This window comes from Dipteris shenzhenensis, chromosome 21 (genome assembly GCF_047967505.1).
Source record: "Dipteris shenzhenensis isolate YYH24624 ecotype China chromosome 21, Dip_SZ_1.0, whole genome shotgun sequence".
NCBI classification, from domain to species: domain Eukaryota; kingdom Viridiplantae; phylum Streptophyta; class Polypodiopsida; order Gleicheniales; family Dipteridaceae; genus Dipteris; species Dipteris shenzhenensis.
The window spans coordinates 29,048,777-29,059,601 of NC_141616.1; the positions used below are offsets into that span (position 1 = coordinate 29,048,777).

General features: G+C 43.6%; 1 pseudogene; it reads right to left on the reverse strand.

Moving 5' to 3' along the window:
• Positions 1 to 684: 684 nt before the first annotated feature.
• LOC147888722 (uncharacterized) lies at positions 685 to 2,003 on the reverse strand (annotated as a pseudogene).
• Positions 2,004 to 10,825: the final 8,822 nt, after the last annotated feature.

Consider the following 10,825-nt stretch of genomic DNA (forward strand, 5'->3'; position numbering starts at 1 on the left):
CTTAAATCACCAAACCACGATATGCCATTGGAACATAACTAATAATAGACAATTGTAGATGATAAAACAAGGAATGGAATTAAGGAAGCAATGCGGATCATGAATAAAATAGAGTCAAATAGAAGATGTGCATGACACTGTATAAAACCAATCATGTCGTATACAGTAACATGCATAAAAAAAGTCCATACAAAATACAATGGTGTGGTCACAATGTGAGACTATAGATCTCCAATACAATGACATGTTATTAACTAGAAACCCTCAATACAATGATATACCCTAAACTACTCCTCAGAATCTGCTCTCATGCTCATAGTCGCAAGTATGCTCTCGTCATCCTCAAGAGCAAGGTTCCATTGAGGAGTGGATGTCATCTTGCAGTTGCAAACACGAGTCAACTAAACCCTAATCGCAACAACAAGATGGGAATGCATTTATGCCTCATGATCTACCATGTACTCTTGATACTCAAAGAACGACCATGCCTATGTACCTGCTCAAAGTAGTACCTAGCTACGATCATGCTCTAAGCATCGAAATGGACCCCATGCTCATCCACTGCATCCTAGTTGAGCATGCTCTTCACCATAGAGCATCTCAACAGATAGCAATCCACGTGCTCAGGATGGCCCTCTGCAACAATGATCGCCACGAAGATGTCATCAATACGTAAGAGATCTGTCAACTAGTCGTAATCTCTGCTAGAACTGAACCTTGCATCTTGATCATCATGTACCAACTTCCACGGCTGGATGGGGAAAAGTACACGTCATGTCCATGGATCGACCCATGGCACCATGGAACAACCTCCCCAATCATCATTGATGCATGCCGAGCAAAAACATGCAAAGCGTCGAGAAAGATTGCGGGGTCTAAGTTGCTGGTGCTCCTGATAGAATGTAAATGCAGAGTGCCAAGCATGGTATGACAATCAAAAGGCCTAGACCGATCAATGCTCCCAATGTCCATACACCAAAAAAATTGTATGACCAACCTGTCATCACGCGACTGATACGAGGACAACACACTAGTGCCTAAGTGCTGGGTATACCACTGCACCACAATGCGTGCTTCCACAAGGTGAGCGGCACTGTGACACAATTGGTGTCACCGTAAAGAACGCTTCACGCAAGCACCTGCCCCATCATGCTCTCCTTTACCATGCCTTGTCTCAAAGTAGCTCCACATCACTGGAATGCCCATCTCGATATGCCATCTGTAGAACCAATAAAACTACCTAGCAAACTTCAACTGACCACCACAAGTTAGACCAAACCCAGTGCTGCTGCCATGTCACACCCCGATCCCTCAAGAAACTATCATGGAGATCGAAACAATGCTATGCAAAATGGGCATTGTGCGAGTGATCATCACTAATGTAGAAGTGATACTCCCACACAATGATGCGCGAGTCCATGGTGCTATCAATGCCATCCACCTGAGCCTCTGCATGACGATAGCTAATATGCAAAAATATAGCAATTTACAAGATGGCACATAAAAAACAATGAAGATGATGGAAAGAAATAAATGAAATGCACAAGAAAACACAAGTAAGAACAATACATGTCACTTGTTTGGAAAAATAATACTTTGATTGGATCTCATGCTGTGGTGCAAAGGTATAGGTCTCCACAAAGTCCACCACTAAGACAACCACCCCTATGGGAAATGTGCTCAAGCAAGCACAGAATTATCGATCCTTCCACTTCGTAGTGTGGAATAGTGGTACAACTTCCCTCAAAAAGCATTAATGAAAGCAACACGTGGAGTCTGTTGCTCCACAAGTTGCAACCTCTTGGATTGTGCACCACCATCTAATGTCAACGTGATGTACTCGTACTGTTGCCAGCGAACAATCTCCACATCACTGACATCTAGCAAAACTCGTGGCACTCTAGCAAAGTGACCACATACTGTACACCTCCCCTCTACACAATCAAGGGAGTGGTACAAAGTATCGCCATCTCATGCACACAATCTGGAGTGAATGAAGTCATGAGGGCTAGTAGGAACCAGTCCCCTATGACCATCAACAAGGGAACGAAATATGTCATACATCAATCCAAAATCAACATGATAGTGATAACAACACGTGTCACACTCTCTAAAGCATGGCACAAACCATGGACTACAGTGCTCAAATGACCTCTGTCCAATCTTGACCTTCGTGTGCACCTCTATAAACTGAGTGTACAACTCAGTCTAGGTACACTCCAAAAAACATGCACCATGCTCAATGTACACATCAGGTAACACCCTCTTTTGCACTGCTTTCTTGAACACTGGAGATGCCGTGCAATCCCCTCCCAAAACTATTGTATGATGGACCTAGTGCGATCATACGATAGTTGATCACTATGGGGTGCACGGCCACTTGAAGCCCAAAGAGCATCAACATCATGGTCCTCTAGGCTTTGCCTCCTAATCATACCTACTAATGTGCATGGTGCAATGTCAAGGAGACGCGATGGGGTGCGTATATGGCCAGCCATCTATGGTCTACTAATGGCAGAGCCACAATGGCACAACGTGCTGCTAAGGCATCTGCGATGTTCCTACGCTTGATGGATGCATAGGCGTAGGACTGACAAACACTAGAAAGGACCTCGCTACATACTGCCCTATCTCTAGATGCAACAAGACCAGCAAGCCTCCTACACTCCATGAAGGCAGGGTGATTTATCAACAAGCAAGATAGTAGAGCTAACTGTGAAGTTGGAGTAATGTCAACGACTCCACTATCCTACTAGTACGATGGCGAATGGTAGTCCTAGGCAAGTCACGTCATGATCCATCACAAGGGGGAGGTGAGGGGGGAGTGGGAGGGGGGGGTGGAGGGGTGGGACGTAGAGTGGAGGGAGTAGAGCTAGAGGGGGGAGGGTGTTGAGATATCGAGCTCCACTCGAGATATGCCAGGGTGACCGTTGTGTACTTATGTCACCGACTTGTTAGCTAGAGATGCGGTTGGTACACTGCCCACGAATAATAGCTGGATGATAGCTATTCTTATCTACTATAGTTTGTGGCTCAGTTAGTATGCCACCTTAGTTAGTTGAGTTTGGTTTGAGACCCACATATAGGGTTCTTCTATTTCTTTGTACTAGAGTTCTTTTGGCTTTTACAACTAAGAAGAGGAAAACTGTTTTTCAGCCTCCACCTTTGTGTGTATTCCCCCATTTGTGATTGTGAGAAAGCTGCAAGTGAGACTCCTTCCCTCTCTCCCACTATCTTCACATGGTATCAGAGCCTTGTTCGTGGTAAGGAGCTCAAGAAAGCAAGCCAAGTTCGTGGTGTCCTGGTAAGAGGACAAGTGTTGCTTTCCTATTTCGAGTTTGGGAGCAAATCTCTACAGGTAGCACAGCCAGAAGTGCAGGAGTGCACTGTTTCAGATTGAGACGCCCTTCGCGGTGTGGCGAGAGCACAGTATATGCTGCGGGTAAGGGCGAAGCCCTTAGTGACTTTATTTTTCAGATTTGAGGCCGTTTCGGGGCCCGTTTTGAAGGCGGAAGTTCTTCGCAGGCACTCAGAAAAAGACCCTGTTTTTTGCTATGCGACCACTGCGCAGCTAGTCGGTGGAAAGGTGCCACAGAAATTGCATCGTATGCCTGTGTGCAGAGATATTGGGAGTTGCAGATTCATGCCTATTGCTTGTTGATGCAAAATCGTCACTAGGAAGTGACTGTGTGGTGAAATACCACTCTCGTCGGTTTTGCAGATCTGCCCGTGTGAGGCAAAAGCTGTGTTTTTTGCAGTGACAGAATATTTTGCAGTGTTCTGTAATGGCATCTGATTCTCTTTCACAGATTGTCACTGAAAAGCTTGACAAGAACAACTTCCAGGCATGAAAGTTTAGAATGACGAATTTCTTGATGGGAAAAGGCTATTGGGAATTCATTACAGGAAAAGAAGAAGAACCTGTTCTTCCTAATGTTCCCAATCAACAGGAAATGCAGGTATTCAAAGGATGGCATGAGAGAGCCAGGAAAGTTATGTACTGGCTATCTATCAGTATTTCGGACTCCATGATTGTGCATATTCAGGATGCAAATACGCCAAAGGAGGCATGGGATACTTTGGCAAAAATGTATAGCACAAATACGCAAGCCAGGAAAATGCAACTCAAACAGGAGTTGCACAATGTGCAGAGAGAAAATTTGAGCATAAATGACTACCACATGAAAGTGAAGAAAATTGCAAATGCACTTGCTTCCATTGGGTCGCCAGTGGATGATGATGATTTGGTTTCTGTGACCTTGAATGGTCTAGGAAAGGATTATGCACAGTTCCGGACATCCATTGCCATCCGTGAAAACTTTCTTGATTTTGAGGAGTTGATTGCTCTTCTAATTTCTGAAGAGCAGAGAAATGGGGGTACATCTTCTTTAGCAGGAACTTCAAAAGAAACTATCTTCTACTCAAAATGCTGGCAGAGGTAGAGGCAGAGGTAGAGGAGGCCGATCTGCAGGCCGTGGTAGAAATCAGAATATGCAGCAAACGCAAGAAAACCAGTCCTATGCAGGAGGACGTGGTAACTCTAGAGGCAGGGGGAGCCAAAGAGGCCGTGGTGGATGGCAGCGAAGCCAAAATGCAAACAGCAATGTTGAATGCTACTATTGTGGCAAAATGGGTCATATGGCTAAAGCCAAAGAGGCCGTGGTGGATGGCAGCGAAGCCAAAATGCAAACAGCAATGTTGAATGCTACTATTGTGGCAAAATGGGTCATATGGGTCATATGGCTAAAGACTGCTACAAAAAGCAAAATGACATTATGAGTGGAAAATTGCAGCAAGGCAATTGTGCATCCTCTAGTAGACAGGGCGATGACAGAAATGAGCATTTGTTTATGGTGCAGCATATGACAAATTCTGTAACAAGTGCAGAAGAAAGCAATGATGTGTGGTATGTTGACTCGGGTGCATCAAACCACATGACAGGTCACGCTGAATGGATGCAGGGATGCAAGAAAAATGGAAAAACCAGGTTTGTGGAGACTGGTGATGATACTGCACATCCTATTGTGCAGATTGGCAAAATTCCTTTGTCTATGCAGGATGGGAAAAAGAAATACTTGTCGGATGTATTTCATGTCCCGAACATCACCAAGAACCTGGTTTCTGTTGGTCAAATGGTTGAGCAGGGCTTGCAGGTTAGATTTAATCCTCATGGATGCTTTGTTGAGGATATGAAAAATAACGGTCGCTTGATAGCAAAAGGAAAGAAGAAGGGCAGGATGTTTACGTTGGATGCAGACATGCCTGAATTGAGTGCAGCAATGTTTGCACATGGGACTGGTGTAGTTGCAGATATTGATATCTGGCACAAACACATTGGTCATGTTAATATACAGCGACTAAAATCAATGCAAGCCCAAAATATTGTTGCAGGATTGCCTAAATTCAAGGTTGCAGAAATGCACAAGGTTTGTGAAGCCTGTCAATTTGGGAAACAGGCAAGGAAACCTTTTCCTAGGCATGTTCAAGAGAGTAAAAAGCCATTGGAATTAATCCACTCTGATGTGTGGACTACAAAAGCTGCATCTATTGGAGGCTGTCACTATTTTGTCACATTTATTGATGACTTCAGCAGAAAACTGTGGGTGTATTTTATGAAAAAGAAAAGTGAAGTGTTTGGGCACTTCAAAGCTTTCAAAGCTATGGTTGAAAAAGAAACAGGCCTGCAAATAAAATGCCTAAGGTCAGATGGAGGGGGAGAGTACCTCTCAAATGAGTTTGCAAGGTTCTTGCAGGAGCATGGTATAAAGCAGCAATATTCATGCAGTCATACCCCACAGCAAAATGGAATTGCAGAAAGAAAAAACAGGCATATTGGAGAGGTGTCTCGGGCTATGTTAAATGAAAAAGATCTACCAGATTATTATTGGGCTGAAGCAGTTGCTACAGCAGTCTATATAATGAACAGGACTCCCACTGCAGCAATACATGGCATGACGCCAGAGGAGATGTATACTGGTAGGAAACCAGATATTTCTCATTTGAAGATTTTTGGTTGCATTGCTTATGTCCATGTGCCAGATGAGTTGAGGTCCAAGTTGGATCCAAAAGCTGAGAAGTGCGTCTTTATTGGTTATTCTCTGCAGCAGAAAGGGTATAGATGCTATAACCCTTCTACACGTAAGTTCACAGTGAGCAGAGATGTTGTTTTTGATGAGATGAGCAGCTAGTATAAACCAGTAAATGTGATGATTGATGTAGATGCACAAAATGGTAATGCTGCACAGAATGCACAGCAGCAATCACAAAATATCAGTGGACCTGGAGTGTCCTCTACCAGTGGTTCACATACTTCGCCATGGACAGGCAGATTGAGATCAGGAGAATCCCCTCAAAGCAATGCAGATAGTGGTACACAGGTATCACAAAAAGGAAAAGAGAAGGTAGATCAGCCCATGTTTGATGTGAATGCAGGTCACTCTTATGTGGATGGTGAATCCAGTGGCTCAGAACAGAGCATTGATGATGAGTTGGGTATTCCTTCTATTGTTACACCTGGAGTAAGGAAGACCAAGGATGTTTTGAGAGCACCTAGAAGTGAGCCTATTTTGCGCAGGTCTACCAGGGTTAGGTATCCTGTGGATAGGCTAAAATATGATGGATTTACAGTGGGAGAAAGCCATGGATGAAGAAATGGATGCCTTGGATGCTAATGCTACATGGGAATTGGTGCCTTTGCCTAAAGGCAAGAATGCAATTGGTTGTAAGTGGGTTTATAAGATCAAGCACAATGCAGATGGTTCTGTGAATAGATACAAGGCAAGATTAGTTGTCAAGGGGTATGCACAGACATATGGCATTGATTATGAAGAAACTTTCAGCCCGGTTGCAAGGATGGCAACTATAAGAGCAGCCATTGCTATGGCTGCATCAAAGGGATGGTCTTTACATCAGATGGATGTAAAGAATGCCTTCTTGCATGGTGATTTGCAAGAAGAGGTCTTTATGGAGCAGCCAGCAGGCTATGTTCATGCTACTCATCCTGAGTTTGTTTGCAGGTTGAAGAAAGCCTTGTATGGCTTGAAGCAAGCACCTAGAGCATGGTCTGACAAGATAGGACAGTATCTTGTCACTATTGGCTTTCAGATTTCCAAGGCAGATTTCTCACTCTATGTGAGAAAAACAGAGAAAGGGATTATGCTGCTGGTCATTTATGTTGATGATTTGATCATCACAGGTGATAGTGATGAAGACATCCTTCATGTGAAAATGCTATTAAGGCAGAAGTTTGAGATGAAGGATTTGGGAGAGCTGCGTTATTTCTTGGGCATTGAGGTGATTAGATCACCAAGTGGGATACAGCTCTTACAGAGGAAGTATGGATTGGACATGCTGTCCAAATATGGGATGACAGGCTGTAAGCCTATTTCAGTTCCTTTGGAGCAGAATGTGAAGCTGAGCACAGATGCAGGTGAGCTTCTGGAAGACCCTACTATGTACAGACGCATAGTAGGAAGTTTGATTTACATGACTATTACCAAGCCAGATTTGAGCTATGCTGTTGGGTTGGTAAGTCAGTTTATGCAGGCTCCAAGGAAACCGCATTTGGATGCGGCTAGACGCATACTCAGGTATGTGAAGTCCACATTGCAGTATGGACTATTTTATGAGGTTGGGGTTCAAATACAGTTGCATGGATACACTGATGCTGATTGGGCTGGTAGCATTTCTGATAGACGATCTACCAGTGGATATGTGTTCTCTTTTGGGAGTGCTGCAGTCACTTGGAGCAGCAAGAAACAGCCTACAGTTGCCTTGTCGAGCACAGAGGCTGAGTACAGGGGTGCAGCAATGGCTGCATGTGAGGTAGCTTGGTTGCATAAGCTACTCTATGATATGCATCAGTCTACAGATGGGCCGGTTGTCATTTATTGTGACAACATGAGCAGTATACACTTGGCAAAGAACCCAGTCTTTCATGCCAGAACAAAGCACATTGAGGTGCATTATCACTATGTGCGGGAGAAGGTTTTACTAGGTCTTATTGATCTAGTTTATGTCAGCACAGAGGATCAGGTAGCTGACATATTCACGAAAGCATTGGGCGCAGAGAAGCTGCGCAAGTTCAGAGACCTGCTTGGTGTGTAGGATTTGGGATTGAGCTCGAGGGGGAGTGTTGAGATATCGAGCTCCACTCGAGATATGCCAGGGTGACCGTTGTGTACTTATGTCACCGACTTGTTAGCTGGAGATGCGGTTGGTACACTGCCCACGAATAATAGCTGGATGACAGCTATCCTTATCTACTATAGTTTGTGGCTCAGTTAGTATGCCACCTTAGTTAGTTGAGTTTGGTTTGAGACCCACATATAGGGTTCTTCTATTTCTTTGTACTAGAGTTCTTTTGGCTTTTACAACTAAGAAGAGGAAAACTGTTTTTCAGCCTCCACCTTTGTGTGTATTCCCCCATTTGTGATTGTGAGAAAGCCGCAAGTGAGACTCCTTCCCTCTCTCCCACTATCTTCACAGAGGGGGGGAGATAGAGTGGAGGGGGAAGAGCTAGAGGGAATAATGGAGGGGGGAACAAGAAGCGGGGGGAGGGATGTAAGGCAAATGGAGACCCGATGGAGTGAAGGAGGGAAGTGGATGGGGGAGGGGGGTGAGGAAGGGTGGAGGGAGAAGAGGTGAAGGGGTGTAAGGAGGTGGAGAGTATTGGGGGAGGGGAGAGAGTATGCATGGGAGGGGGGGGGAGGGGAGGGGGTGATGAGGTGGAGGTGGGGTATAGAGGGGGAGGAGGGAGGGAGGGAGTTGGGGGTGCAGGTGGAGGTGGGAGATGGTGGTGGGGGTGGAGATGGAGGTGGGAGATGGTGGTAAGGGTACATCATCAGCAACACGAGCTCTCATTCTTGCTCTCTCTCTCGAGGCTCTCTTTTCTACGGATTTGAGGACCCACCTCAATGAAGGTAGGAAAAGGTGGGAAGGCAAGAATGGAGAGGCTCCAAAATGGGATGCATGAAATGATTGGACAATCTCTCTCCCCTAGATCTTCATTGGATTTGATTGGCTTTCATTGGGTGTAGTTTGGCTAAATCTAGTGGTTGTGGTGATTTGGTGGCTCTTCTAATCTGAATCTTGATTGGATTTAGTTTGGCCAAATCTAGTAGTTGTGGTGATTTGCCAAAATAAGTGGTTCTTCTAATTTGACATAATTTTATTTTTTACACTAATTTTAAAGGAATCCAATCCTATCAAATTTCATGTTTGCATAATATAATGGTATATTATTATGTTTAATTTTTAATTTATTTCCAAATTAACCTAATGGTATGTCCTAACATTTTGATTATGTTATGCAAATATTATGCTTTCACTTAATTTTATTTCCATATTAACCTAATGCTATGTACTAACATCTTGATTATGTTCCAAATATTATACATTAACCTATGCTTTAAAAATGCTGTATTGGTATATTTATCTAGCAATACAATTCACCTATCCTAATTATTGAATCAAATTCCACGCATAATTTTTGGCGGGGGAAATTCCACGCATATTTTTTGGCATGGGAAATTCCACGAATATTGGCATAACCATGCGATTTGAAGATTGTTGGCATGGGCTTGCATGCTCAAGCATGCATGCATGAGCATGGTTGATGGGTGATGTGGCTTCATGCTTATTGCTGAGGTGGCACATCATGCGTCATGCCTCTAAGGTCATCATGCATGAGGTGGCAAGCTGAGGTGGCCAAGCATGTGACATGGCTTTACGATATGGCAGAACGAGGTGGCAATGATGAGTTGGCAAAGATGAGGTGGAATACTTAGGTGGCAGCTGATTGATGACTAGGATCCACCCATGCCTATGATGTGGCTTGATGATGTAGCACACGTGGCTGAGGTGGCAGAATTGTAGAATGGTGAGGTGGCAAATCATTGTGATGTGGTAGCTCATGTGATGATGTGGAAGAGGGTGAGCTGATGAGGTGGACATTGATGATGTGTGAGGTGGTAAGAGGTGGGGAGGTGGCATGGGTGACCATAGTCAAATTTGCTTACATGGCGGGATGATGATGCAATTTAGATGAGCTGTCTAATGAATCAGCCTTCCACATGTGCATCATGCCACCCCCCAAATGGCAGCCACTAGGATTGGTGATCTACCAAGCCTAATTAGGCTTGGTATTTGGCTTGGCTGGCCCCTTTTCCCTAAAAGGGGGGATTTTAACATGGGGAGGCCAAAATTGACCCTTCCCTATGTCAATTATAACCAAATTTTTTCCTTGGATTCATCACGTGGAGGAGGTTAACATATTGAATTTTGACCTAATTGGTTATGTGCACAAATTATTATATTTATTTCATTTTTCCTTTACCTTTCCTCTAACAAGTTAAAGTAAAAATTAATCTCAGATCTCTCAAAGTCCAACCGTTAAATGTGTGATCTTTCTAGCACATAGCCTTGTGTGTCCACTAACCCTCTATCAAATTGGATTTGTTCAATTATTCATAATACTAAAAAAATGTTGTGGTACAAAAAAATTTGCCTTTTTTTGTCCATAAATTTGCAAAAATTAATATTATTTATATAAACCCTTCGAAAAAATTCCAAAAAATCAAGTTAAGTTCCCCCATATGTTAACACACTTCGTATGAAGTTTCACCTTCATTTGATGTACAACAAGGGAGAAATTGTGAATTTAGTGTCATAGTGCCTATTTGTGAAAAAGTGTGATAGGCATTATGACCCTGAAGTTATCCGCAAACAAAGTTTTTATGAGTAACTCCAATTTTTGATTGGATCACACCCCCTTAGCTTGCTACCACCGATTATATCATCATTTTTTTTTTTTCCTCTGATTTAT